The 27,018-nt window shown below is 48.4% G+C and overlaps 2 protein-coding genes across 4 annotated transcripts in view; one reads left to right on the top strand and one right to left on the bottom strand.

Annotated features, from left to right (window-relative positions):
• LOC135915445 (ornithine decarboxylase-like) overlaps positions 1–16,976 on the bottom strand; it is a 115,683-nt gene extending 98,707 nt beyond the window's left edge. Inside the window, exon 1 of the mRNA XM_065448522.2 lies at positions 16,930–16,976. The gene's annotated coding sequence lies outside the window, so the exon portion shown is untranslated. The remainder of the gene's footprint in view (positions 1–16,929) is intronic.
• LOC135915419 (uncharacterized) overlaps positions 1–27,018 on the top strand; it is a 106,492-nt gene that overhangs the window by 60,171 nt on the left and 19,303 nt on the right. The gene's annotated exons all lie outside the window — the stretch shown is intronic.

Genomic DNA, 27,018 nt, shown 5'->3' on the forward strand with positions numbered 1-27,018 from the left:
CAATTTAGCGCGTGATACATTCAGAACGTGGCACAGCAGCAGCAGCAGTGCTCTTGCCGGCAGGTTTTCGCGAAGCTGTGGACACATCTGCGGCTAACCAACTGAGATTTTGCCCTCCCATGGATGAAAACCTTGCAAGATTGATTGCAACTACTAAATTGGACGGGCTCTTTCTGAGCTATATTCTCTCTCTCTCTCTCTCTCTCTCTCTCTCTCTTGTGACATGCAGTGGTAGTTTAATGGCTGTGGTGTTCTGTTGCTCAGCGCAAGGTCGCAGGTTCGACTCGCGGCGGGTGCGTTCTGATAGGTGAGGAATGACAGAGTGGTGGTGTATTTAGATTTAGGATCAGGGTGAATTAAGAATCCCACGGTGGTTAAACTTTATCCGTAGCTCTTCGACTCTCGTAGCCCCTGTGCTGGTTGGGGACAAATCTCACCTGAAGCAGTTACCAGTATGCGTCTGAGTTCTTTATTTCCGCTCTACTCGTGCGCGTGATATATAACCGCAAAGTACCCACCCTACGCGGATATTCTATCGCTCGGCTCCCCAAGGTCACTCATTGCATTGTAACCGCATCGCCACACGGACAACATTTTCGCAGTGGAAGTGGCCGAAGTAGAGAAGAAAGAAAGTATGCAATGCTTTTATGACTTGCAAGAGCGACTCCCACTATTGTATGAGTTACGATTGCACATAACGTGACTGAATTTGCCGCTTGTTGGCCTTTGTCAGTGCATGGATAACATTCGGAAAGAAGAACAACAGTGATACGGAGTTCGATACAGGTTGCGGTGGTTCGTTAGCTTTGAACACTTAAGGGTACGTTGAATACTAGGAACAACTTGCGCCATATGAGCAACGATAGTCCGCCTTACACAAACTCGGTTAGTGATTACATGCCTGCCGACCAGAGCAAAAGACAGTCTTACCTCTTGTGCGTCGCAACCGCAGTGTGTGCGTAACGAAATGGAAACGGAAATATTTACCGCGTCAGGAGACAGTTGAAAACGGTGTGGCGACCCACATAGGCCGTTCGCGTACAACTGATGCACCGAATCATTATCGAGATGCCAGTAATCGTCCGCGCAAGCAAGCCATTTGTCGTCCTCGCCGCCAAACGCATTTCAGCAAACCGGAGCCGCTGACGCGTTGAAGCGCAATGAGTCATCAAAAAAAAAAAAAAGAAAGAGCATGCGCACCGGTTGTACTGCACAAAACAAGGACGAAGCAGTAACTGCGCCGCGTAAGCGCGCCTCGAAGAGAGCGTGGTTGTCTGAACGAGAAAACTGAGAGTTGCATGCACAGCGGAGAAGAGAGACGGGCAGCAAGGATAAATTAGCAAGGACACCGTAGACAAAGGGCACTGGGGAGGTCTTGTTGACGGCGCGGGAGCGTAATGACAGTGATTGGGAGATGCTCTCGCAGCCGCATGTTTGTCGTGCGTCTTCGTGTTGTGTCGTTGCGTTGCTTCGCCTTTGTCGATGCTACTCGCTTCTTTCGCGGTCAAGCTCTTTTGTATTTCGCCTCGTGAGGATGACATGCAGTTTGGTCGCCGTTAGCGCAACGCTGCGACGCCATTTGGCATTCCTCTCGAACGTCTTCTGCTGTTAATATTTTTACTTTCCTTTTTGTCGTTCTTTTTATTCGGTGTTGCGTTGCATTAAGGTTGCGAGGGCCTTCGACGGTAGGTGGCCTTGTTCGGTCGCTTTCGTAGAATTTACCGAAGTCAGCTGTCTAAGCGTACGCTTTACACTGGCACTCGAGCAGTTTCAGTACATACAATCCTTACTGAAATGGTAACGTTTTCGCTTGCATGGTCTCAGCTTTAACGCCGTCCCGTCGGAACATAGAATTGGCGACGAGCACGATCAACAGCATTTTCTTTATTTAATTAATGTGTGTGTGTGTGCGTGTGTGTGTGTGTGTGTGTGTGCGTGTGCGTGCGTGTGTGTGTGTGTGTGTGTGTGTGCGTGTGCGTGTGCGTGTGCGCGCGTGTGTGTGTGTGTGTGTGTGTGTGTGTGTGTGCGTGCGTGTGTGCGTGCGTGTGTGCGTGCGTGCGTGTGTGTGTGTGTGTGTGTGTGTGTGTGTGTGTGTGTGTGTGTGTGTGTGTGTGTGTGTGTGTGTGTGTGTGTGTGTGTGTGTGTGTGTGTGTGTGTGTGTGTGTGTTTTGAATCTGCAGTTTTACGACCTCTCTATAGATGACGTCGTGTATTGCGAAGAACGGGGCTCGAGGCTACATTGGAGCTGTTGCCCACGCGTGCTCTACTTAAGTGTGTCGGCGCTGGTGTGCATCTCTTTATTCCCTTATTAACATCCATCTGCAACACCTGTGCTCTTAGCTGCAGGGCAAAATGCTCCGGCTTGATAGGGTCACCATTACACGGCGCCCGGCGGCTGTAATTAAAATCGCCTATGGCAAACACACAACAGCGCGCGCACCGCGAAGACCCGCGAGAACGAGTCGTTCGGCAGGCGCCGGCCCGGACGTCGTGGGCGTCACTTGCAGCTTCCCGTCGAACGGCGCGGTGTCCTTGCCGGGGACGGCATTCCCCAGCGCGAATCGCCCTTGCGCAAACCGAGCGGCGGCGGCGGTGAGCGCGTTGAATTCCAGTTCCTGCTGGAGAGCGCGTGCGCGTGCGAGTTGCGCTTTCCCCTGGTAGGCAAGCCGGCCGCGAGAATGAATAGGAGCAACACTCCGGCCGACGGCGCGCTCTGATAGCACGAGGCCGACTGGCCTCGCCTACCTGGTTTTTTTCTGTCTTTGAATACCGAGTGCAATGTGTTCTAACGCGTGCGCGAGCAAGCAAGCAGGCACTCATAGTATATGCGTGTGTGTGCTCACAAGTGTTCTATTATGCTGCTGCTGCCGATGCCGCCTGTGTGTGGTGAGCCTGCCTGCTTGGCTGCCTACAGCTTCGTCAGATTACGGGCTCAATGGCCGGCTGCCGATTTACGCATTAATGGGGGGCAACATTAAAAGCGACGCAACGCGAGATCCATTAGCTGCGTGGCCTCTGTAAGCTGCCAGGCCACTGTATATTGCTGCACGAGCGTCTGGGAAACAGTACGCGTTTTGTGATTTGCTGGCTCCGTTGTCGCACGCATGTGCGCATTAGCGGTGCGAGCGATGCAATCTCGATGGAAATCTTGGTGTAGACTTACGAGTTAAGTGATTCCTCGGAAGTACTCTGTACAAAACGAACGTTTAGGTTACGCATTCCCCTGCTTCCTTGTAGTTGAGCCACCAAGACGGAGGATGTCTATACCGGTAGCACGTGCTTTCGTGTTTTTTTTCTTTTTTCTTTGCGCGCGTGTGTGTGTGTGTGTGTGTGTGAGAGAGAGAGAGAGAGAGAGAGAGTGATCTGTACTTCAGAAAACGTTATCTATCTTGGCCCTGAAGGACTCTGTACGCAAAATACAAACTTTGTCGCTCCTCTTGTGTTTAGTTGGTGAACTCTGGAGTGTCATGCTTCTCCATCTATGATGAAATAAGTGGACAACGTGTCACACGCTAACCATATATACGGTCGCGCTAGCGATTATGGTCGGTGGAATGCATGACTCTTTCGCGATCAATCACCCACCGTGACCGCGCAACACGATCACGCGCACCGTCAACTTTCAGCGATTGTCTACTTTAATTCAAGTCATCCGCTTAATGATCTTGTAGCGTCGATGCGATGTGTGTGTGTGCGTGTGCGTGCGCTCCTAATTACCTAGCGAACTCAACACGCGTCGTTCCCATGACCCATAAAGAACAAACTGCGGACATTGAGCTGAACAAAGCTTGTAGCGTACTTTAATCCGTGGCTTGTATAGCGTACAATGCTTCATTATCGTGGCAACCAAGAAGGTCAACGTAAAAGACTAAGAGGGTAACGACAATAGAGAAAACAAGAAAGAAAATAAACCTTTGGACGTTGCGATTACACCTATTCACCTGCAACTATTGTGGAGAGATACTCACTCTGTTTCAATTAGCAACGGAGCAAGGAAATAAGTGAGAAGGGGGGGGGGGGTGCAGTTGGGTAGCTCGGTGGTGTAAAAGATTTAGGAGCACACGATAATATGCCTTATACGCCAGTAGATTCCAGCCCCTGGCATCGCCTATTCCTATAGCTAGAGAATGCTTCAGAAGTACAGATCTTTTATACTTGCAAAACGAAAGAAAAAAGAGAGACCAGAACTCTACCACAGTGCACATAAGGGCATAAGACATAGGAATTGTAATTCTCCTATGACTCGTAATTTTGTAATTGTAATTGTAATTGTAATTTAATGCGAGGGCTAACACAGGTTCCAGGTGCTTATGTTCTGGCTACTAGTAAATACAAAGGTTCCAAGGGTAACCGAGCACCTTCGGTAACTGAATTTCGAGTTTGCTTAAGGCCATCGTTTCTCAAAGTCCATAAACAGTGCGATGATGGAACGGTCAAAAAACGGAGCCTTTCCGCCCAAATTGCGCACCGGTGACATTGATGTCATACATCTCTTCAGAAGCGCCACTTATGAGTATTTCTCATTTATCTATTTCATTTCGTACCTTCAGAAACAGAACAATGTGAGATATAAATAGAAAGGTCGACCAGAGGAAATATCCGATTGACTCTCCTGTGAAACGGGAAGGGTCGTATGCTTTTCACTCTGCCGCTTATATTGGTTATTCTCAACGCCGTGCATGAGTTTAAGCCACACACAAATATAAAAGACGTTGATATAATGATTTGACATAAGAAACACGTCAATGTTGCGGGACGTTCAGCTAAAGCTGTCGCAAGACAGCAGCGTGTGCTTTACACATGCGTTCAGCTGTTATCATGCGTATGCCACTTGCGTACGCGAAATGCACGAAGCCGCGACCATGTGTACAATCTGCGGCGCTAAATGTCTAAATTCAGCCCCTTTAGTGCGGCGTGTTTCGTAATCCGTAGCACTAAAAACGTTTCCGCGTCCGGAGGGTGTCGTTGCGAACGCTTCCACGTTAGTATCCACGTGCGGAATGCGAAGAGGAACTTTTCCACTGCAGCTGTCGTCGTTGCGAACGGCGCTGTTGTTGTGGCCGAGAAACTCCTCCTTTCGCGTTCCCACGGCCACTTCATTAATTGTCGTTATCTTTATACGCGTGGTCTGAATCCAAACGACGACTCCATATAGAGCAGTGCACACGGCTTTTAGCGATGGCAGCCAGCTGGCCCGCGAGACCGCACAAAGCGGACGGGCGGCGGTCCGATTCGCTGAAGGCGGCCCAGTCGTGATTTATGGCGTCGACCCTCTCGACCCGCTTGTACACGACGACGACGACAACGGGTCACGTATACGTATTTGTTTTGAGAGGGCCAGGCCGGTTCCCTTTGGCGGCCCGTTATATATGGGCTCGATCCGGCCGAACCATGTAGATGGGGCCCCGAGATATGCGCGCGAGTGTAAATCGCGACAACGAACATCGAGCGAGCCGTGTTGTGGTTGTGTCTCCCCGACCCAGCGTGCACTGTGTCCCACGGTCCAGCCAGTCAATCACACTAAGGTCTTCAACCTTCCCCCCTCCCCCCCCTCCCCCCCCCCCAACATTCACACAATTCTTGTTCCCAAGCTCGCGGACATGAGTAGTGATTTGTGCGAGATGCGCATAGTCACCTTCAGTCAAGTGCTCTGATCTAGATCTCGTATAGCGAGATTCCAAGCTGTGGAACATGAGTGAAATGTGTTAGGCATACAATGTAAAACAAAACCATAATTATTCTGGAGTTCACGAGTGGGAACCACGATATGATTATGCGACAGGCTGTGTAATCCATCGGTGAAAAACAGCGCAAAACAAACACGTGCGAAAGAGGAATACAGGACAAGCGCTGGCCTGTAACATGGCGGACTCTGGAATAATTTTGACCGCCTTGGGTTAATTAACGTGTCCATGTATCTAAGTGCATGACATACAGTCTTCTATCAGCGAACTCGTGTCATTGCAGCATTCGTGTCAGCCTTAAAATGCCTGATGACGAGGGTGTTGCGTTTCCAGAACATGATTTTTTTTTTGCTTGCTTGCTGGTTGCGACACTATCTTAGAATATAAGGTGTATGACAAGGTGAAAACTGCAGTGTTTGTGTTATGTCGGCCACACCCTTCACATTCGCTTCACCTACTCTACACCTCGCCTGCCACAAACGGATGCGATTTTTTCGACCTCCACGGACCTAACAAGTTGGCGAGACGGAACTGCTCTCTTGAGCCGAATGTTTCTACCGTCGACTAATATGAGACCACGTCTCCGTATCTGTCGCATTATCTGTCACAGGCTGTTTACAGAACAGCGTGTACTCAACCCCCGGGCACGCAATCAATATAGACCATCCCTCCGGGCACATGTTATATATACGGGTCGCGCTTTCGCTGTTCGTTACGAGACAAAATAAGATAAAAATCTGGTTTCACGTGACCAGACTTTGTGTGCCTAAGTCTTCGGCGCTGCTATACTTGTCTTTGTACAATGGTGAATCAAAATGTAGAGGAAAAAAAAAACAAGAAAGAAAAGAGCGAAAATACAGGCAATTCAACAGGAAGGCGAGCCTGCGAAGAATAACGAGAGGCAGGGACGACTTCGGTACACCCTTTTCCGAAGCGATAAATTTCGGGGACACCAGCGTAGCGGGCGATATAACGACGAAGCTCAGCAGGAAACCGGGGCGTTCACGTCCTACGTGTTCGAAACGGTTGGCCGCGCGACCTGGGGAGGAGGAGGAGGAGGATGTGATCGGCGCTGTGGAGCGCATACCGAGGGTTATCGAATTGATTACGCGGCGCTGTAATATACGTGCGATCGCGCTCGCTTGCGACCCTTGCGAACCACTTCTCAGCCGCATCGCGGAGCACTCCGCGGTAGGTTGCTCTCAAGGGGATGAGCAACGCATTATGCATACGCGCGAGGTCAAAAACAAGCAAGAAAATCGAGCAGAAATGGCACAGGAACGAGGGAGGACGCAGAACCGCGGCGATCGACTTACGACCGATCTTTGTCAGAAAACGCCTCGTCGTCACAGACACCCCGGGCACTGAAAACATGCCCCGAATGAGGAACCACTTCATGTGATGAATGATACATGTCGAGAGTAATAATTTCACTACCGTTTTTACCTGCAGTGTGAGCAGTGCATACGTCCTAGCAAAAGTTCCACTATTAAATCCTCTGTTGCATTATTTGTTGGGGTGGATTCCGACAAAAATAGTAAGCCTCGAAACACTGGCTCCGGGGGCATCTCTTGTTCGATCAATGTTCACTTCAAGTCTCCATCTTCCTGTGTAATGCAGTAATCAAGGTCACTTCTCATATAGGGAATTTTTTGACATCATGAGAACATTTATAACCTGTTGAAAAAAATTAATCCAGTCCAGTTCACGACGTTCAAGCGCTGGCGTCAACTTCGCAGCGACCACACTGTCGTAGGCAGTCATTGAAATGAGCATAGATTATCGACTTATTATTTTAATGTGATTAGAATTCGTAGCCTATTTCAACCACCTTGCGGTTTGTATCGTGTTTCTAAGGCTCTTTACTCCGGCACTCCTTCTAATAAAAATACATACCTGAAAAACATCGTCATATGCAGGTCTTAATCGAACCTGGGTCCCCGAGCGCAGCAGACCGATGCTGTGTCTGCTCGGCCGAGATCACGGGCTGGGCAACAAGGGTCGGTATTCACCGGTGCGCCACCGGTGCAATTTCGGAGTTTAATAATTATGTGGCATTAAACCAATCTTTACCAATCCTCTCAATAATGAATCTGTCACCACCAAATTACATGTGCACCACCATTTCAGTGTTAATCTCAATAACGACGATATACGTCCCCAAAGGATGGATTCTGCCCAAATTTCTGGCGATTAAACGAACGTCCAAACCGTAGAAAAAATACTGGCAAGCATCAGCGTGCCGCATATAACCTACTATAGTACTTATTCCGGTCAATCAGCTTCGATTTGTGTCCATGTGGCGGACGTGTCATGACGTCATGATACGATGGCTCACTTTGTTCCTGGGCAACTGCTGCGTCTGTCACTCACAAACGCAACCAAAAGAAACACGTGCCAAATTCTTGTTTATTATGTTTTTATGAGCGACATCATCCTGCCTAGCCTTATTGCTACAAAGTGCGCAAATTTCGCTCTGTGTCGTGACGTCGCAATAATTTCGATGGCTCCAGGTGTGCTTTTCGAGAATAATTTTAGTATCAAATTAAAATATCTAGCACATGTTTCTCATTTTCATATTCGCGTAGTGTCATTCTTTCACATGCGAGAAGCTTGTAGTACAGAGTTTCTGCTACTTCAAGAAATGTGTCAGTATTTTTTTATGTGAACGCTAAAGATGAACGCCAATGGCGACCTCGCCAAATCGCACCTGTGTGCATCGTGGCGCCCTGGTGCATCGTTTCATCCAACAATGGTCGCTCCAGGGAGCACCAGTGCGATTTGCCGAATTCGCCATAAGTTAAGCTGCATTTGTTAATTATATGCTTCTCCACGACCAAGAAAAATACGATAGTACTGTGAGATCTTACTTTGAGTCTTTTATTGCTTGGTAAGCCATAAAAGACTCAAAAACGAAAGACGAATATCGATGAGGTCTTAAAGTTCCCGGGTACCAGTTAACCTTGACATCATTGATTCTGAGTGCATCCACTCGGGCCTGGTTAATGGTTTATCGATTTAAAAAAAAGGTGGGCTGCGTTGTATTCTAAAGGAGCCAAACAAAGACTGAACTTAGCAAGTTTCCAGAACGATTACTAGCTGCGCCGGAGCAAAGGCCAAAATACAAGAAATTATTTTGAAATCCACGACATCACTTGGCGTACCAGCGCTGACGTTTCTGCGCGTAATTCAAGAAATGGTCATTCGAACTTCATCTTTTCTTTTTTCTTTTAGTAACCAACCTTTTAGCGCGAAACGTATAATAAAGAACTTTCAAAGAATACTTTATCAAAAATCTATAAATTGAGTCAGTGTTTCTGCCTACAGTGTCCCATTAAGCAGTGATGCTTCGCAGTGCACGGCTTCCGTTCGGTCGCCTCTCATTCTGCGATTCGAATTCGCGCCTCCTTTCTATTCCGGGCGAGCTATACATATCAACGACGTTCCGCGACGACCTGAGCGGGAGCCGGGCGTCGACGGCAAGGACTCCGCGGGCCGCGTCCCCGGCAGGCTACGCGCATTCCGAGCCGGCGAGCGAGCGTCGCTGCGTGTCCGATTCGCGTGCAACCTAAATTCCAGCCGCCCCTAACAAGCGACTCATTCGCTCGCGCCTCTCATCCACGTGAAGCGTGCATACGCCCACGGCGCCGCGGCGCCGCGAAGAGATGTCAAGTGGCGCTGAATGCGTGTTTGACATCAAGGCAGCGGCTCTTTCAGAAAGTGAAGAGGGCTGTACGCTTCCCTTCCCCTTTTGTCCCTCGTGACGTGTTTGCTCAGTCCGATCGCCGCAGCGTGCAGGATTAGCCTTTTCTGTTTCTTTTTTTACTTAGTGTGAAACGTGGGAAGTTGGGCCGGCTATCTCAACTAGGAAAGGAAAGAAGGCAATGAAAGTTCAAATATATTGTGAAAGGTATATTACGAAATAACAAAACACTAACACAGAAATCTGTGGATTACGGAGAAAATAGAGAGAGAGAGAGACAGAGAGAGAGAGAGAGAGTAAAGGAAGGTTCATGACTACAAGACCTTCAATAGCATGAAAAGATCGCGTGAACGCAAAAAAGAAAAAAAATTATAATCGTATAAACCACTGTTTACAACGAATTTATCAAGTCGGTCCTGAAAAGTCCATGGTCTAAGAAGACAAAGGCATATTTCTACTGTTGGATACCGCATTTGACATGCGGTAGTGACCAGTTTACAAGGATAGTTGATCAGCATTCGAGCGAGGTCGACCTCGTCTGTTTTCGAAGGCTATAAAGCGACAAGTATATTATGCGTCAGATCGAAATCTCTCAAAAAAAGAAAAAGAAAGGGGGGGGGGAGGTAGCGCCGCATGTACGCACATCTAGTGCGAGTTTTAATCTGCGCTCTGATAAATAAGCACGTAAGTGTTCTATTGAATAAGTCCTGATAAAGGTTATGATAAATAATCAGGTGAAGGTGACGCTCGTTGTGCAGGCGAAGTGTTGATGATAATCGGAGCGTTCACCTATCCAGGCTAAACAGCCGCTCTTGCAAACCTTTACCTTCAACTAGCAAAGCCAACTCGAGTTGGAGAATCTAAGTCGTGCCTGACTAAGCCACATGTGTGATAACTTTCAATGTAGCATGCAAACATGCGAGCGCCAATGGCCTCATATATCACGAGCTGGTTTAAATGTGGAAGAAAAATTACAGACACCTGTTGTCATCTGATAAACGGAGTTAGAGTAATAATTCTGACCCGAAGAATAGCAAAAAGCTGCCCGTTTCTTCTGAGCTATTCATTTCTCCCAGGGATGGATATTTCGGCGGGCCAAAGGCTAACGACTTGACTGGGCCAGTTTTCGTTGCACAGTTAGCGAGACAATGCTCGCCGACTTGTAATCTGTAGTTGTGCCGGTCGCTCAACGGAGAGGCTGAACTGTTGCCCTGCGCTCGGCGTATACAATTCTGTTGTCGTGCGCACGTTTAGAGGGCGCTCCTGTTGCTCCCGAGTCGAAGAGCCCTTCAACGGCGCGTGGCCCGCGGACGTCGGCAGAGCGGGCCATTGTTCTCTTCATTTGATAGCGAAGAACGCGTGTGTATGAACACACACACAGTCAGCAACGGAGGAAGCCCGGCGCGTATATATGCCTGTTGTATCCAATCTCCAAGGAAAGCGACCGTCACGGCCGCGGTCAAGTGACCGAGGGGCAAGGTCAGTCGTGACTGCCAGTTCCCACGCGTGTCGTTAATGAGCTATCCGCCGCGGTTGTTTGGCGCACGTACACATCGGCATGAAGGTGAGATATGCGGACGATGTATGGCCAAGCAGCCTACGATGCGACAGGCTATACGGATGCGATGTTGCGTATTCTTCTACAGAGGCACGGAGCGCACGCTGGCCAAGCGCCGACGCTGCGAAAAAAAAAAAACATCCTCGAAAAGTTTGATCCTTTTGCAGTCTACCTTCGTCACACGAGGATAATTGTCGTTACTTATAATACGCGTGCGCGTTTCATTCAGCGCGTGTCCGCTGGTTGCTTATACGGAAAACTTAGATGCGTACAAAGATGACGGGAAAGAACCGAGACTATAGCTGGACGAAGAAAGAGGATGTAAGCGAAAATGACAGTTCTTGTTTTATCACGCGAACGACATAAAAGTTTTTCAGTATGGAGTTTAATTTCCTACACTTAGCCAGGAATAAATGGATGTAGTGGTCAGTTTGTTGTTCAACTTATGCAGCATGACTCACAAATTGAACAAATTCCAAGAGACAATGAGTAAATCCAGTTGATTGTTTTTGTGGCATGCTTGCAGTGAAGATTTCTTGAATTGTTCTATAGCTTGCAGTTCACAATAACAGGGAACGCTCTATTAGCACTTAGCCTGCGATGTCTTACCCATTTTTACACTGACACCTACGTGAGAGACACTGTTAAAGAACAAAGTATAAAAGCTTCGTAAACTTCAAAGCTCAAGCATGGACGACTTTGCATATATCGAATACTAAGCGAGTGTTGTTTGACATATCACACAATAGTGTAGAGAGAGAGAGAGAGAGAAATAAAAGAGATGAGAAAGGCAGGAAGGTTAACCGGAAGATACATATGCAGTTTGCTACTCTGCATTGGGGAAGGGGTCAGGGAAGATAGAAAAATCTTTTAAAAATGAAAGAAAAAAGAAAAAGAATGTAATTGCTTGCCGCATCAGAATGACTGACAGTGCTGTCTGTGATAGTTGCGGCAGAGAGGAAACAATCGAACGTATCCTCTGTTATTGTCCTCGCTCGCGACATCTCCCAAAGACTGTCGCTCATGACGGTGTTGGCACGCCTCGATAATCGGCCACTTTCTCAGCAGACGATCTTGGAGTGCCGACTGATGCGGCCTTCACACGAGAAGGCTGTGAAGGCGCTACAGAGGTTTCTCCGGTCAAGCGACCTGTTGAACGACTGTGACACTCCTGCGTTCCTTTGTGCGTGCGTGTGTGTGTCTTTCATTTTTTTTTCTCTCCCACAAGAGTGTACATTACAAAAGGGGATCAATATGAACACATCCATGCAAAAAAGGCAATGGTCGAAAGCTCTGTCATGTCTCGTCCTGGTGTCTACGTGCTGCGCTGTATCTCTTCGTTATAATTCTTGTTTGTCTCGTCGTGTCCTGCATACATTTCACATGTGAAGATCTGTATCCAAAGCATCTGTTTTGCATGTACGCAGACAGGCCAGAACTGTCTTTATATCCCTGTGTTTATCTTGGTCTCTAGCCGTCTTGCTTGTGTTTCACTTTTCCTCGAAAGCATCTTGCATGTCTGTTATGTACAGTGTTTGCACTTATTATTTTTTGGGATGAATACGCAGAGTGTAGAACTCAATCGAATCCCTAAGAACTTACGCACGCCACTCCCATGCCGACACAACTGTGGAGCAGTGTAAGTTGTTGGTTAGGTTCCTGTAGCGACCAAATGCGTTCTGAATTGGTGTAGCTCAAGGTTCGTTTAACTGGCCTTGCATTTATTCTATGTTGCATCTTTTCCATCACGATGCATTTGAAATATCATAACCTTATTATTGTCGCTTTCTTAAATGCCTTGACCAAAACACGCTGATTAGTACAGAAGTGTTCAGTTCGGCCGTGAAAGGGCATCCACTCCAGCACAACCACGCTTTTTGTTGTTCCGATGAAGGCCTAGCTCAACTTTTGATACCTACATAGATAGAGCTTCGGAAGAGACTTGCTATCCGGGTAAAAGCAAAAACAAAAGTGCTCGAATGTTCGTGGCCCGGTTCAGGCGCGTCCCTTTAATTTCACTTGCCGCGCGGCTTTGTCTTCACACGCCTGCGCTCGTTCAAGCCTCGAAGACAGCACGGTTGGTGTTAAAAGAAGGAGGAAGAGTGACGACTTTATAGAAGCAGCGAGCGTTCCATTATTCTTTTTTTTTTTTCAAATCATTTGCATGCCACAGTTGCGATCAAGTGCCCTCTTTTGACCCCGTTCGCAACTCATACATCATAATTTCAGGCTGCCAAGAAAGAGGGCCTCAAGACAACGATGCATAGTTCACGCTTTGCAGATCCCTTTTAAAGAAACAAGAGGCAAAAGATTTGCGGCTGCGGTGAGAAATAGGACTGTTACCAGAAAATGAGGGTGATGCGGGGGAGCACTTTGGAACGAGTTCAAGAGAGAAGGGAAGAAATAAAAATTCAAGCAGCCTAGCGAAGAGCGCACGCTTTCAATCACCACTTTTTTTTTTGCAACTTTTTATTTCCTTCTTCAACGTTTCGGCGCACGTCCTTCGCACATCAGTACCAGCCGAGAGGCACTGGAAAATAAAAAGGAGTGGGCGTGGCTGGGCTATACCGCAGCATACCCCCACTTGACCCAGCGCTTTGAAGCGGCAGCAGAAGCGCCTATCGAAAAGACCGCATCAACCACGGACTCAAGTAGTGTTCGCACGCGGATGGTGTTGCATCGAGGCTCAGCAATGATGGCTTCGCTCTTGCGGGACTCGCGCTGCTCCGCTAAAATAGTGCTCTGTAGTCGGACACACTTTCCTCAGCAGTTCTGACTATACAAAGGAGTGCAGCGTGGTAGAAACTGGAGCTGGCCTCAGGCACAGTTTGGGTATGAATTCAAACGGCAATTCGCACGCTTAAGGGATTGAGTTGGCCGCTCACTCTAGGCGACGATACGGCAACCACAGTGCCGAACCAACAACTTTATTTTTTTACCTAATCGCTTGGTTGTACGCAAGTGAACATGTGAGTTTCTTCGCACTCTCATCTCTGCTATCCTCTCCCCCTTGTCCTCTTACTCGACTACCCATATCCCACCGCTATACTGACCGTGCTTCAGGTGTCAGCAACGTATACGCTAGACAGTTTCGGAGTGGTCAGCAGTAATTTACCTCCCGTCCTTGTTTACTTGCTTTATTTATTGTAATAAACAACCCATTAGTACCCATAGTAAATATTTTATTTGTTCTTATTTTTATTTCTACATTATTTCATTAAACAACACAAATTAAAACAGGGCAATGCTGCTTACTAGCATATAACTATTGTTTTTACTAAAACCAGGCAGTATCACTCGCCTGCTAACAAAGAGCCTTCACAATGCATAAGACATCACTGAAAAGCAGGCAACAGCAGCGTGAGCAGCTACGTCAAATGGTCACAAAGGAAACAATGCAGGGCGTTAGTGCGTACATGTGTGCGGTCAACCATGTCTCCATTCGCGCATAGGTGAGAAAGTGCAACCTAAACCCCTGCAACCACGATTACTGAGTAGGTACATGTTGCGTAAACGTCTGCGGTTTCGGAAAGAGAGGCTATGGCAACTGCCTTTAGATACATTGTAAACAAAATTTTCATGATTCATCTGGGTAGAAGCTGACAAGGACCCCTTACTTTTAAGCGCGTGTTCTTGCAAAGTCCACCGACGACCACGCATGCACTTGACAAGGCAGGTGAAAATGTGAGCTTAAATTGAGCATGGTGACACGCGGCGAAACGTGCAGACACGTCTTCTAGAGTGGGCCCTCCGACAGTTTTGATGCCAACCACTTCTTGTCATGAAACACGCTGCCCCGTTTTAGGGAGCCACATAATGGTTGTCCTCTCGCTCTTCAGCTCCCCCGCGGCTTCCATTTCTTCCCTCTTGTTCTTGCCCACCCACCGTATTTATAGCCCGACGCTATCGGCGTCGGCGTCGGCATCATCGCACCAGCGCTCGATCGCCCGTGGCACCTCGCGTGTGACCCGGGCGAGAGGCGATGCGCGCACGGCGCCCCCTGCCGGCCACCCGGTCTTGTTCGGCATGCCGCCGAGACAATGGATGGAGAGCGCGAGTCCCGTCGTGCGTAGTATACTTACGGACGAACGCCCATACTTCAAGTACTTGCAGCCTGCGGGCAAGTATCGCGCTGCTTTAGAAGACGAGCGGCGAGGCAGCGACAGCTTTGGACGACTCGTCCAGATAGCGCTCTGCACAGCGAACCACCATACACCAACGGCAGGCATGCCACCAGCCCCGTCAATACCACACTGTGCGCGAGAAAAATGGGCGGTATGCCAACGAGTCCCCGTCGCGTGTCCCTACTCAGTCGCCACGGTTCTCGATAGATGGCTGTTGCGTGCTATTAGACGCTTGGGGCATATAAAGGGGACGGCCGACTGGAGCCCCTTTATTATAGTCTGCGAAGTGTAAGTGGGTCTATGGGGAAAACACTGCCGATAGCCAATAGAAGGTGGTCACAATGGAACGGTCAAAGCAAGGCGCTACGTCTGGTGCGAACGGGAAGTACGTAACTATAACGGGCGTCGCTGGAGCGTAGAGGATGGGACGCCGTGACGCGGCGTCCATTATTTAATTTTTTTCTTGCTATTGAAATGGAGCGCCAGTTGCAAGGTAACGGCGAGATTCATCTCATAGAAACGCAAGCAATATTGCCTTTAGAAAAATTGAGTAAACAACAACGAAGCTGGTTGGTTACGGTACTGAGAAATTCTGTCAGCCACTCCAGACATAACCCGCTCAACAGGCGCGCTGAATGCTGTTGTTGGTGCAACTTCGGCTTTATAGTACTATGACTAAACTATGGTCTAAAAAAAATCTGCAGAAAACTAAAGTAATGTTTAACAGTCTCAGAAGAGAACAGCAATTTACAATAGGCGGCGAGGCACTGGAAGTCGTAAGGGAATACATCTACTTAGGGCAGGTAGTGACTGCGGATCCGGATCATGAGACGGAAATAATCAGAAGAATAAGAATGGGCTGGGGTGCGTTTGGCAGGCATTCTCAGATCATGAACAGCAGGTTGCCATTATCCCTCAAGAGAAAAGTGTATAATAGCTGTGTCTTACCAGTACTCACCTACGGGGCAGAAACCTGGAGGCTTACGAAAAGGGTTCTAGTCAAATTGACGACGACGCAACGAGCTATGGAAAGAAGAATGATAGGTGTAACGTTAAGGGATAAGAAAAGAGCAGATTGGGTGAGGGAACAAACGCGAGTTAATGCCATCTTAGTTGAAATCAAGAAAAAGAAATAGGCATGGGCAGGACATGTAATGAGGAGGGAAGATAACCGATGGTCATTAAGGGTTACGGACTGGATCCCAAGGGAAAAGAAGCGTAGCAGGGGGCGGCAGAAAGTTAGGTGGGCGGATGAGATTAAGAAGTTTGCAGGGACGGCGTGGCCACAATTAGTACATGACCGGGGTTGTTGGAGAAGTATGGGAGAGGCCTTTGCCCTGCAGTGGGCGTAACCAGGCTGATGATGATGATGATGATGATGACGATGATGATGACTGCACAGGTACTAAACCTGAGGAGTGCAGTGGCGTTGGTAATTGAATAGATGAAATAGTTAACTTGAAACCAACTCTCGCAACCTTACTTAATCAAACACGAATGCCTTCTTTTCTCGTCTTCTGTAGAATATTTCTTTTTTAAATTTTCATTTGTATTACTTTGTCCCGCTAACGGCGTTGCAGGTGACGTTTCAAGTTGTCAAAAATGGCACTGATTCTTTGTGCAGCCTCCCCTAGTCAACGTTATTACGTTTCTTGGACTTTACGTGATTTTTTCTCAAAATAGCAAGATTTCGTGCGCTTGCTGCAATGTCGGCTATGACCGTGCACGATGACGCCATTTTTAACGTGTGATTGCGGAGCAGCTTGCATTTAGATCTGCTAAAGATGTTCCATACGTTGTGGTGCGCATGAACACAAACACCATTGCGTATGCACTCTGAGTAAGCGCCATCATGCTTACAGTGAGCCTGTGTTTCCCGTTTGTTCCTCTTGTCCAAACGTCTGTGATGTCTGCTACGCTGGAAGGAAACTTCCAGATAGTCCGGCTCAAATTATAGTCCGTATAGTTTATAGCTTGTAGACCACGTGCGTGCGTGTGTCCGGTTTGTTCCTTTTGTCCCACTGTCTGCATGCTTCGCTGTCCGCAAGGCTGGAAACAAAATACCACGTAGCCAGAATACAGAAACTCTCACTTAATGGTCATACGGAGTTGTATATCTCAATAAATGCAGCTTCTATAGACGCACCAGCCCATGGTGAACTGTAACCCATCGCGGTAACCCAGTGGCTGTGAGGTTGCGATGCTGAGCTCCAGGGCGCCCTTTTTTTTATCGGGACCAGGGCAGCCGCATTTCGATGGGGGAGAAATGCAAGAACGTTCGTGTACCTAATTTTAGGGGCGCGCCAAAGAACCCCAGGTAACCAAGATTTTTCCAGAGTCTCTCACTACGGCGTGCCTTAGAATCAGATCGTGGTGTTGGCTCGTAAAACCCTAGAACTTATTATTATTATCATTACTATTATTATTTTGCATGATGAACTGAATTGAACGCTTGATTGCGTGTATGCCCACGCACACTGTGAGCAAAAACTGCCTCTTCTATTTTTCGGTCCCTTTCTCCCCTTCTTCAGTGCAGTCCAACGAGGATCAGCCTGGTTAGCTTCCCTGCCTTTACCGAATCACTTCTCTCTCTCTCTCTCTCTCTCTCTCTCTCTCTCTCTCTCTGAATGGTGCTAGAAACGAGTACTCACGCATCGAAGGAACTCTTCCCGTCAGTGGCATGATCCCGACGTTCAAGCCAGCGGTGCCCGAGCGTTTCATGAAGTCTCGCGAGAATACGCCATTGCAGGCACGTACCCAGGGGGGGGCCCCGGGGGGGCCCGGGCCCCCCCCGAAATCAAGTGGCATACCCCCCCCCCCCTCCCCATCCACGCCACCACTCCTCACACATTCCTAAAGCGCCGCCAGATCAATGTTGAGACTTGGCAGCTATTAATCGGTCAGCATTATGCTGCCTTTTTCACTCCTTTTAGATGGCGGTAGTTATCGGCATCTCTTGTAATGTGAAGGACAGTTTTCTCATAGATTCCGCACCCGTGCGATTAACTCGAGATGCGTTCAGTTGTCACCATCTATTCAACCGTCACGCGCATAGCTGTTGCTTTTGTTAGTTCAACCTTCTTTGTTTAGGCTGATCCTGGGACCAGGAAAGGGATGCGGTTGTTACTGAGCTGGTCTGCACTCTCGCGGAACGAGTTGCGGCCGGAGAAAACGCCAATTGCGTTTAACTTTTCCCTTTGCTTCATTATTTCCTTGAGTTACGGCTCGCCGCAAGGCTGGCAGATGCCCGCAACCATGTACACGTGATATGGGTTAGATAAGGTGGGAAATAAAATAATGTGAAAGTGCGTCCATCATGAAACCCTGCAATAACCCTTAAACCCATAAGCAAGATGATGGTCGCCCGTTACCTCGTCTGTTTTTCCCTAACTGTATAGCACTTTTCGTGCAAAATTGGCAACTGGAAACAAAAATCGAAAGGAGTTGAGAAATTAAGTGATCTACTAAGGGAGAGAGCCAAGGCAACAACCAAACTGCAAGGAAAATCGAATAATAAAAAAAGTTAACCGTTGTTTATGAGAATATTTATGGATCAACATCTTTTTATTTAAGAAGGAAGTAGAGAAAACGCTGCCGGAAGTGGAGAACAATTACTTGCTTTGAATGACGCTTCTACAGTTATCGGTCGAACCGCCTCACGTAGCCACTTCTCTGCTGTGCTTATGTGGTTGTTTATCTAAGCTTTCGCGGTGAGTGCAGTACATCTAGAATCGCAGAGTCCTGCGCTCTACGCGGTTGTGTGGGACTGGCGGCCGCGCAGCGTTACGCAATTCGCGGAACTGTCAAAACTGACCACTAAGGCGAAAATAACTGATATCCGAAACTATAACATTAGAAAGACTGAAGAAGCTGTAAAAAATGAATGCAGCCTGAAATCAGTAAGAAAGAAACCTGGCTTGGGACAAACCATGATGTATACACGAAAAGATATCATCAGCAATCTCGAAGGTATAGTAAAAGCAGCGGAAAAATTCTAAACTGACCTGTATACAATACCCTGAGGAGTCACGATAGCTCACTTAGAAACAGTAATGAACAGGATACAGAAACTCTCCTATAACTAGCGATGAGGTCAGAAGGGCCCTGCAAGACATAAAACGATAAAGAGCGGGAGGAGAAGGTGGAATAACAGTCCATTTAATCAAAGATGGAGGAGACATAATGCTTGGAAAACTGGCGGCTCTTTATACGAAGTGTCTATCGACTGCAAGGGCCCCAGAAAACTGGAAGAATGCAGACGTTATACTAATCCACAAAAAAGGAGACGTTAAAGTATTGAAAAATTACAGGACCATTAGCTTGCTCCCAGTATTATATAAAATATTTACCAAAATAATCTCCAATAGAATAAGGGCAACACTGGATTTTGTCAACCAAGAGAACAGGCTGGCTTCAGGAAGAGATACTTTACAATGGATCACATCCATGTCATGACTCAGGTTATCGCGAAATCCGCAGAGTACAATAAGCCTCTCTACGAGGCTTATATAGATTACGAAAAGGCATTTGATTCAGTAGAGATACCAGCAGTCATAGAGGCACTACGTAATCAAGGAGTACAGAACGCTCACGTAAAAAGCTTGGAAAATATTGCTACATGCTTGTGGTATCTGTTTGTTTGAACGAGGCGCGTGGGCACCATCACACCGGAAAAGAGGAGGAAGAACGAACTGGGCTCGCGCTGTGAATCTAACCGGTCAGCGCTGCAACCGTTGTTGCAAATATAATCTGTAAATAGTTTCTCGTCTTACTGACTCGTCCTTCGCGTAAGAATATCTACAGAGGTTCTACAGCTACCTTAATTCTACACAAGAAAAACAGGGAGATACCTATAGAAAAAGGGGTCAGACAGGGAGACACAATTTCTCCAAAGCTGTTCACTGCGTGCTTAGAAGAATTCAAGCTATTAAACTGGGAAGGCTTACGAGTAAAGATCGACGGCAAATATCTCAGCAACCTTCGGTTTGCCGATGACTGTGTTCTATTCAACAACAATGCAGACGAGTTACAACAAATGATTGGAGACCTTAACTGAGAGAGTGAAAGAGTGGCGCTGAATATTAATATGCAGAAGGTGAAGATAATGGTAAATAGTCGGGCAAAGGAACAAGACATCAGGATCGCCAGTCGGCCACTAGAGGCTGTGAAGGAGTTCGTTTACCTAGGTCAATCGATCACAGGGAACCCTGATCATGAGAAGGAAATTCACAGAAGAATAAAAATAGGTTGGATCGCATACGGCAGACATTGCCAGCTCCTGACTGGAAGCTTACCATTATTATTGAAAAGTAAGGTGGGCACTCAGTGCATTTTGCCAGTGCTGACATATGGGGCAGAGACTTGAGATCAAGTTAAGAACCGCGAAAAGAGCGATCGAACGAATGTTGCTAGGCATAACGTTAAGAGAGAGAAAGAGAGCAGTTTGGATCAGAGAGCGAACCGGTATAGACGATATTCTGATTGACATCAAGAAGAAAAAATGTAGCTGGGCAGGTCATGTAATGCGCCGGTTAGATAACCGTTGCACCATTAGGGTTACAGAATGGGTGCCAAGAGAAGGGAAGCACAGTAGAAAACTGCAGATCTCTATAGATGGTGCGATGAAATTAGGAAATTCGCGGGTGCTAGCTGGAATCGGTTGGCGGCAGGACAGGGGTAATTGGAGATCGGGAGAGGCCTTCGATCTGCAGTGGACATAAAACATGATGATGATGATGATGATGATGATGAGAGGTGGTGGGCCCCCCCCGAAAGAAAATCCTGGGTACGTGCCTGCGCCATTGTATGGCGCCATATAAGGGTGATTATCGCGGCGATCTTCGGCGCGGTCAGCCCGCTTGGCTAACGTTGCGCAAGGCTAGTGGCGCCGTCTCCGGCCTATCCGCGCCGCCCCGCCCCTACTAGCGGCCACCATTTGCCTTTACGTGTTTTATGGCCGGTTCCTTTCCTGACGAAGCGAGTCTCCGTTAAGCGCCCCTACATGCCGTTAGTCCGCCACGTAAATTACCGGAACCTTCAAAGCGTGCCTCAGGACTCTCTTCCTTCGAAACGTACAACAGCAGAAGGGCGGTTTCTTTCTGTGAATGCGCGTTTTGACTCGAGCGAAACGCTTATATAGATTTGAAATTACTCGTGCCTCCACTGCGCCGTTTTAGTGACGACTCATCTCTGCCTGCATGAACGTTTGCCAGCGACTTTTACATTAAAAAAAAAACAAAGAAATAGATAGCAGTTACTGTACGTGAAATTGCGCCTCAACTTGACGTCTAACTTTTACCTCTTTGTTGTCTAAAACTGTCCTGATCGGCGACTGCAGTTTTCTTTCTACCTCGAACAAGAACCCTTCATATTCAACACCCCCGATTCTGCCAGCCTCTTCGAGATGCTTAAATTTCAGTGCGTAGAGACCATGCGCGATGGACTTCCGTGCGTCCTAGCCGTTAGTCAGCGCTGCGTGAGCAGCGATTAGCGCTCACCACGAGAATGTCGGTTAGCGAGCCGAGCGACCCTTATTTTCGATCACTGAGGCAGAAACGCAGAGTTAATATATGGCAGAAACAAGTGCGCCGGCCGATCGTTCCGCGCCGTTCGGAAAGCAGCCTCCGCTAATTGGTTCCGGCGGCCCGCCATTTCGACTGTGCCATGGACGCACGCTCTGTCAGTGCGCGTCAGCGCGAAGCGGCGCAGGTGGCCCTTTTATTCAGAGAAAACTGCACTTTATACTTGCGCACTTGCTGCGCGAGCATGGTACGCTAAGCATTGGGTGGAATCCGCACGATATTAAGCATCAGGCTAAATAAACTTTATCCTCATCATCGTCTGTCGAAACAAAGATAACGCAAACAAATAATGAACGTCTCTCTTTCGTGTGGCATACTGTTCAGTTTTCGGCACACACACACACACACACACACACACACACACACACACACACACACACACACACACACACACACACACACACACACGCACGCACGCGCACGCACGCACGCACGCACGCACACAATATAAAGTTCAGTGTCAGAAAAGGCCTTATTGTATAGACCATGTCATAGAGAATCGGCGATCTCCGCGTCCCCATTCGATTGCAGTACACTATAGAGCAGCAGCAGTATTCTGCGGTCACAATACGCAGTATGGGGGCCGACAATGACGCGAAGGACGTTCGGGCCGAGGCAGCGCACTACATCCGGTTTTAACGCGCGGGTCCTTCCTTGCACCAGCGTTTTCCCTTATCGCTTTCTCCCCAGGTGGAGTGTGCGGCCTCCCGTCGGTGACAGCCGGAAGTTTGGCGCCCGTGCTTCTTCGGCGCTGCTAATACAGACGTAAGAGTCGCACAGCAACAACAATCGTGCAGCATGGTCGTTTCTCCGGCTCCCCCACCCGCCTTTGGCCCACTGACTGACCTACGCGGCGGGCACTCGCCGTGTAATCACGATCATTTAGGCGCGGCCTCCTCCTCGTCAGCAGCGCAACTCGGCGTGCCAGAATCCGAGCGGACCGCAGCGTGAAGGCAAGCGTTCGTGCAGCCTGCGGCGCTCGCTTTCGTACGCGTTCGATTCACTGCTCTATTGCCGCTCCCTGCACACGCTTAGCCTCCAGGCGAGATGAAAACGTTAACTAAAGCCCTGCGCGCTGTCTCAAGGATGCTCCTGCTGTTCGCGACGTTCTTTCCCCGCACGTCGCGCATCCCTCCACGGACCCTCCTTCCGTCGCCCCCCCCCCCCCCCCCTGCTGCTCTTCCGAAAAGCGTCCTGCGCAAAGCTGCCGGACCACCCAAGTTGAACGCTTTCTTGCTGCCCGTAAAACTAAACCCGCTGGTGTTGCCTGTGTACTTGATCGTTTTCCGATGTACAGTAAGGTATACGAGCCACACAAACCGCCGAAATGCCGCAAATTGCCACAGCGCCGGGCGCTGTGGTGTTTCTTTCGTGCGTACTTTCGACGTCTGTACTACGTGTTAGGGTCGTCGTCATTGGAAGAAGCAAGTTTCTCTGTAACGCGAGCAAGTGCAAAATTTTTTTTTCGTACTGTCTTTTCACTTTCTCTTCGATCTCGGAAAAAGGAGGTACTGCGGCGTTCTGAGGCCTTTTAATTTGTACGTTCCGCAGTGTGTTCGGGGTAGGGCAAGTTCAAGAGCAGAGGCGTATATGTGCCCCCAGAGGACGTTGGGGCAACCGTGGTAGCGATCGAAACGGGGCAAACTGGATGGGGTAGGTATGCGTGCCTACGGCGCAGGGAGCGAAAGAACGCGCCTTCGCATGCAATTTGACGTTTCTCGTGTGCACAACACGCTAACGATCTTTCGCTATCTCAGATTGTTCCGGTAATTGTGTACAAGGGGTATGTTTCTTGGCCCACGACGCTCCCTTTAATCTCTTTGTTTCGTCATCTTCGTCCTAAATAGAAAAGCATCGAGCTCTGAATCACAAGGGACAAAGAGACTGAATGCATGAAAAGCCCGGTGATTAATTTTCTATCAGTGTAGATATTTGGGCTTGTTGGCGTAACGTTTTGCAGTTTTTTTTCTTGTCGCGCAGTTAGCACAAGGGCGTAGAATAGGACAGAGACACACACAGGTGCCTGTTTGTGTCTCTGCTCCGATTCTACGTCCCTGTGCTATTTGCGCTAGAAGAAAAAAAAAACTCCATATTAAATTGCATGTCGACTATAATTTACAACGTCATTCTTTTTCTCCTCTTTCTGTGTTGACTTCAGGGCACTGAGCAAGTTTTATTCACAATCCTTTCGCTACGGTGTTCGACAAAGCAAAAAAGCGGAAAAGACAAACTCGAAGCCGTGAAATGAGGCCGAGCGAGCACGCTCGTTGAAAAAACTGAATTTAACATTCGCCCCTATATGGTGATGTGTTATGTCGTAATTGCTGTTGTTGATGTCTTCAGCGTTCAGTAATCCACCTCGAAGCGTGTTGCAAGCCGTGTGTGTTTTCTTTTTTTTTTCTCTCGTTCTATTTTTCTTACTTTCGTATGTCTTGCAAAACTTGCCCGATGCACTTAACAAACGCTGTGAACGCTATATACCGTGTCCAGTATATCGCCATAAGAAGAGAAAGTGACAGCATGTTACCTGGAGAAAGTCTATAGCCGAAGGCTTTCACGCTACTCGAGGTGTCATTGTAGATATGCTTTGATAAGGGATGTGCTATCACCTTTCACCGAGGGAGAACTATAATAATAAATAAAAAAATGTAGCGAAGGTCAGCTCTAGTCCGCTACTCTACACTGAGATAAGGGGATAAGTTTCCGTGCTCACTGATGCTATACCAAGCCTCACCACAGGCGTGCAGAAAGCTGATCGAAACGAATCGAGGACCGACCCTTGTTCCAAAGGCACGACACCCTTGCACGAGCAGGCAAACATGCATCCACACTTAGCGACAAACAGAAACAAAGGAATAGGAGCGGGCGTCTAGTTAGGAAGGGACAAACAGGGGACGCGTGCAGAAGACGCTACTCGTGGCTCAGAGAACACGGCACAGTCCTTGTGCGTGTGTGCCGAGAGAGACAAAAGACGAAGCGGGCGAGCGGGCTCTTTGATGGCGTCGGCCCCGGCCACGCCGTCGAAGGCGGCCCCCGCGTTTCCCACGCGTTAGCACAAAGGGGGAGAAGGGGGGGGGGATGGAGAGAAGAGACGCTGCATCGCACTGCGTTCGACACAATGCCACCGCCTCTGTGCTCGAGGCGACGTAAAGTGCAGCGCCCCCGCGTCGCCTCCACCGCAGCCGCGACAGGAGCTTTGTCTTGGTGAGCGAACGCCTCCACCACCACGCAGAGGGGTACAAAACGCACGAACGCGTCTGCGCTCGGTGGAGGCAATTAAATCCTCTACGCTAGTTAACGAGACAGAGATGTGCTGGTTAGACTTGAGCTTCGGGTGGGCGTGACTTGCACACAGCAGCGCGCGCCATCCTCTGAAACGCTGGCGTCGCGAAACAAGAGCAGCCATTGAAGTATTCTTATTTTAAACAAATCCGAAGCCTTAAATCGAAATTCTGATACCTATAGAGTCCCTAGAGTTTTATAGAATCACCATCACAGCGCTAAAGACATGTACGAAAACGACGCAATACTTCCCATGGGCGAATGTCGAACGGTAATGTTCGCAGTTCCACGTTGAATGAGGCTCAAACAGAAATATATACTAGGTTACGCATTTCGTTAGAATGGTGCAATTCAATTTTGCCCGACATTAGCGATGTGTCGCACGTTAATGTTCTGACTAATCGCACTAATACCTTCCTTACCTCAGGTACATTTTTCTGGTATTGCGATTCTTCTTTAGAATTTACCGTTCAGGTATTGTCTCTCCATGACAGTACGGATAGAAATAGCCGTGCATCCTTCGTTCTCTGTTATCGTGCCAATAAGCAAAGCAGCTTGTATGCTGCTTGTTCTTAAGATATAACATATAAACAGAACTCTTGCAACGTAAGCAATAGCAATTAAGAATGGCACCGTTACACGGTGCAGGAATGAACTTCAAAGCATGAAGAGAAATCTTTGTACACAAATATACAGGTACATCGCGCGGACTGCTCAAACGAAGCAATGATACGGTGTCCGCAAGCACGGCCAGTGGCTTCATGCTCCAGGGAATCTCTAGCTGTAATAATCTTTAGAACACGTCTTGTTTGCCCCTGCTTTTGCTTTTCTCTCCACAGGAAGTGCTCGTTCACTTTAATTGCTTCATATATAATTTGCTTACACACACACACACACACACACACACTCTCTCTCTCTCTCTCTCTCTCTCTTAGATACGCACACACAAACACGCACGCACACTTACATCTAGATTAACTTGAATAGCAACTGACATCTTAGATTGTCGCCGTAAGATCTCCCTTTGACCTGCAGAACATAACCAACTGCCACCCAGGTAAGGAACCCGGGAAAACCTCTCTCCCTGCTGCCAAGGAGAAAACATTATTATAGGTTGCTTATAAAAACAAGGACCCGGTGTGCATAAGTACACCCTTCGGGGCGGCTTACCGGATCGTTACAACTGTTCGCGTGCGCCGACTGTGCTCGCTCGAAGAGACAGAAAAGCCAAGCGCGCGCTTAGCAGCAGTAAACAGGAACGCGGCACAGTGCTGAGCGGTCGCTGCTTATCCTGTAACGCACGAAAATCGACGCCAGCAGCCTAGATGCATATGAGACCGAACGTATACGTCTTCCGAGCGACGGGAAATGAGCCGATGGAAGGCGATAACGTCTCGGCGATTTATCGTGCAAACCGTAACGAGACCTGTTCCGCGCGGTTGTGCGCGCTTGAAACTAAATAATGAAGAGCGAGAAAACTGTGTCCTTTGGAGAAAGTGTTGCTATCGGTCTCGCAACGTTTCGTAAATTACATGCTCGCGATCAGCGCGCGCGATAGGATCAAACTCATTTTCACCGGCGCGACAAGCCGAGGAAAAAAAGAAAGTGTATGGAAAGTGGTCACGACTTCAACCCTTTTTTGTTGTTGTTGAACGTTTCCTTATTGTGCAGTTTCGCCGCGCAACCGGCCTGCACCCGAAGCCTCCATGCCTCACGAGCGCTGATGACAAAAGGAAACAGGGAAATAATGTACCCGTGCTTCACCGCTCCCTCGTTTGTTGTGGCCCAGAATTGTCTCGCCCTTGCTCGAACCGCGCGCAAGGTCTATAGAAGTTAGACATTTGGGACATAGAACGTAGACGCACGTCGCAGACTCGGACGCTACAGATATTTGGGTTGCCGGCGTTTGCTATTGCGAAATGGACGTGGCCAACTTAGCGGTCTCGCCAGAGCGATTTGCCGCGCGGCGTAGGAGTGCTATGCAGATGGGACGGTTGATGCTGAGTATACGCTGCACTATCACTCCCGCCTTCCTGGTTCGAACGTGCCGGTTTATAATTTCTCCTCGATACATGCACCATGTAGC

This window comes from Dermacentor albipictus, chromosome 4 (assembly GCF_038994185.2).
Source record: "Dermacentor albipictus isolate Rhodes 1998 colony chromosome 4, USDA_Dalb.pri_finalv2, whole genome shotgun sequence".
Taxonomy (NCBI): Eukaryota; Metazoa; Arthropoda; class Arachnida; order Ixodida; family Ixodidae; genus Dermacentor; species Dermacentor albipictus.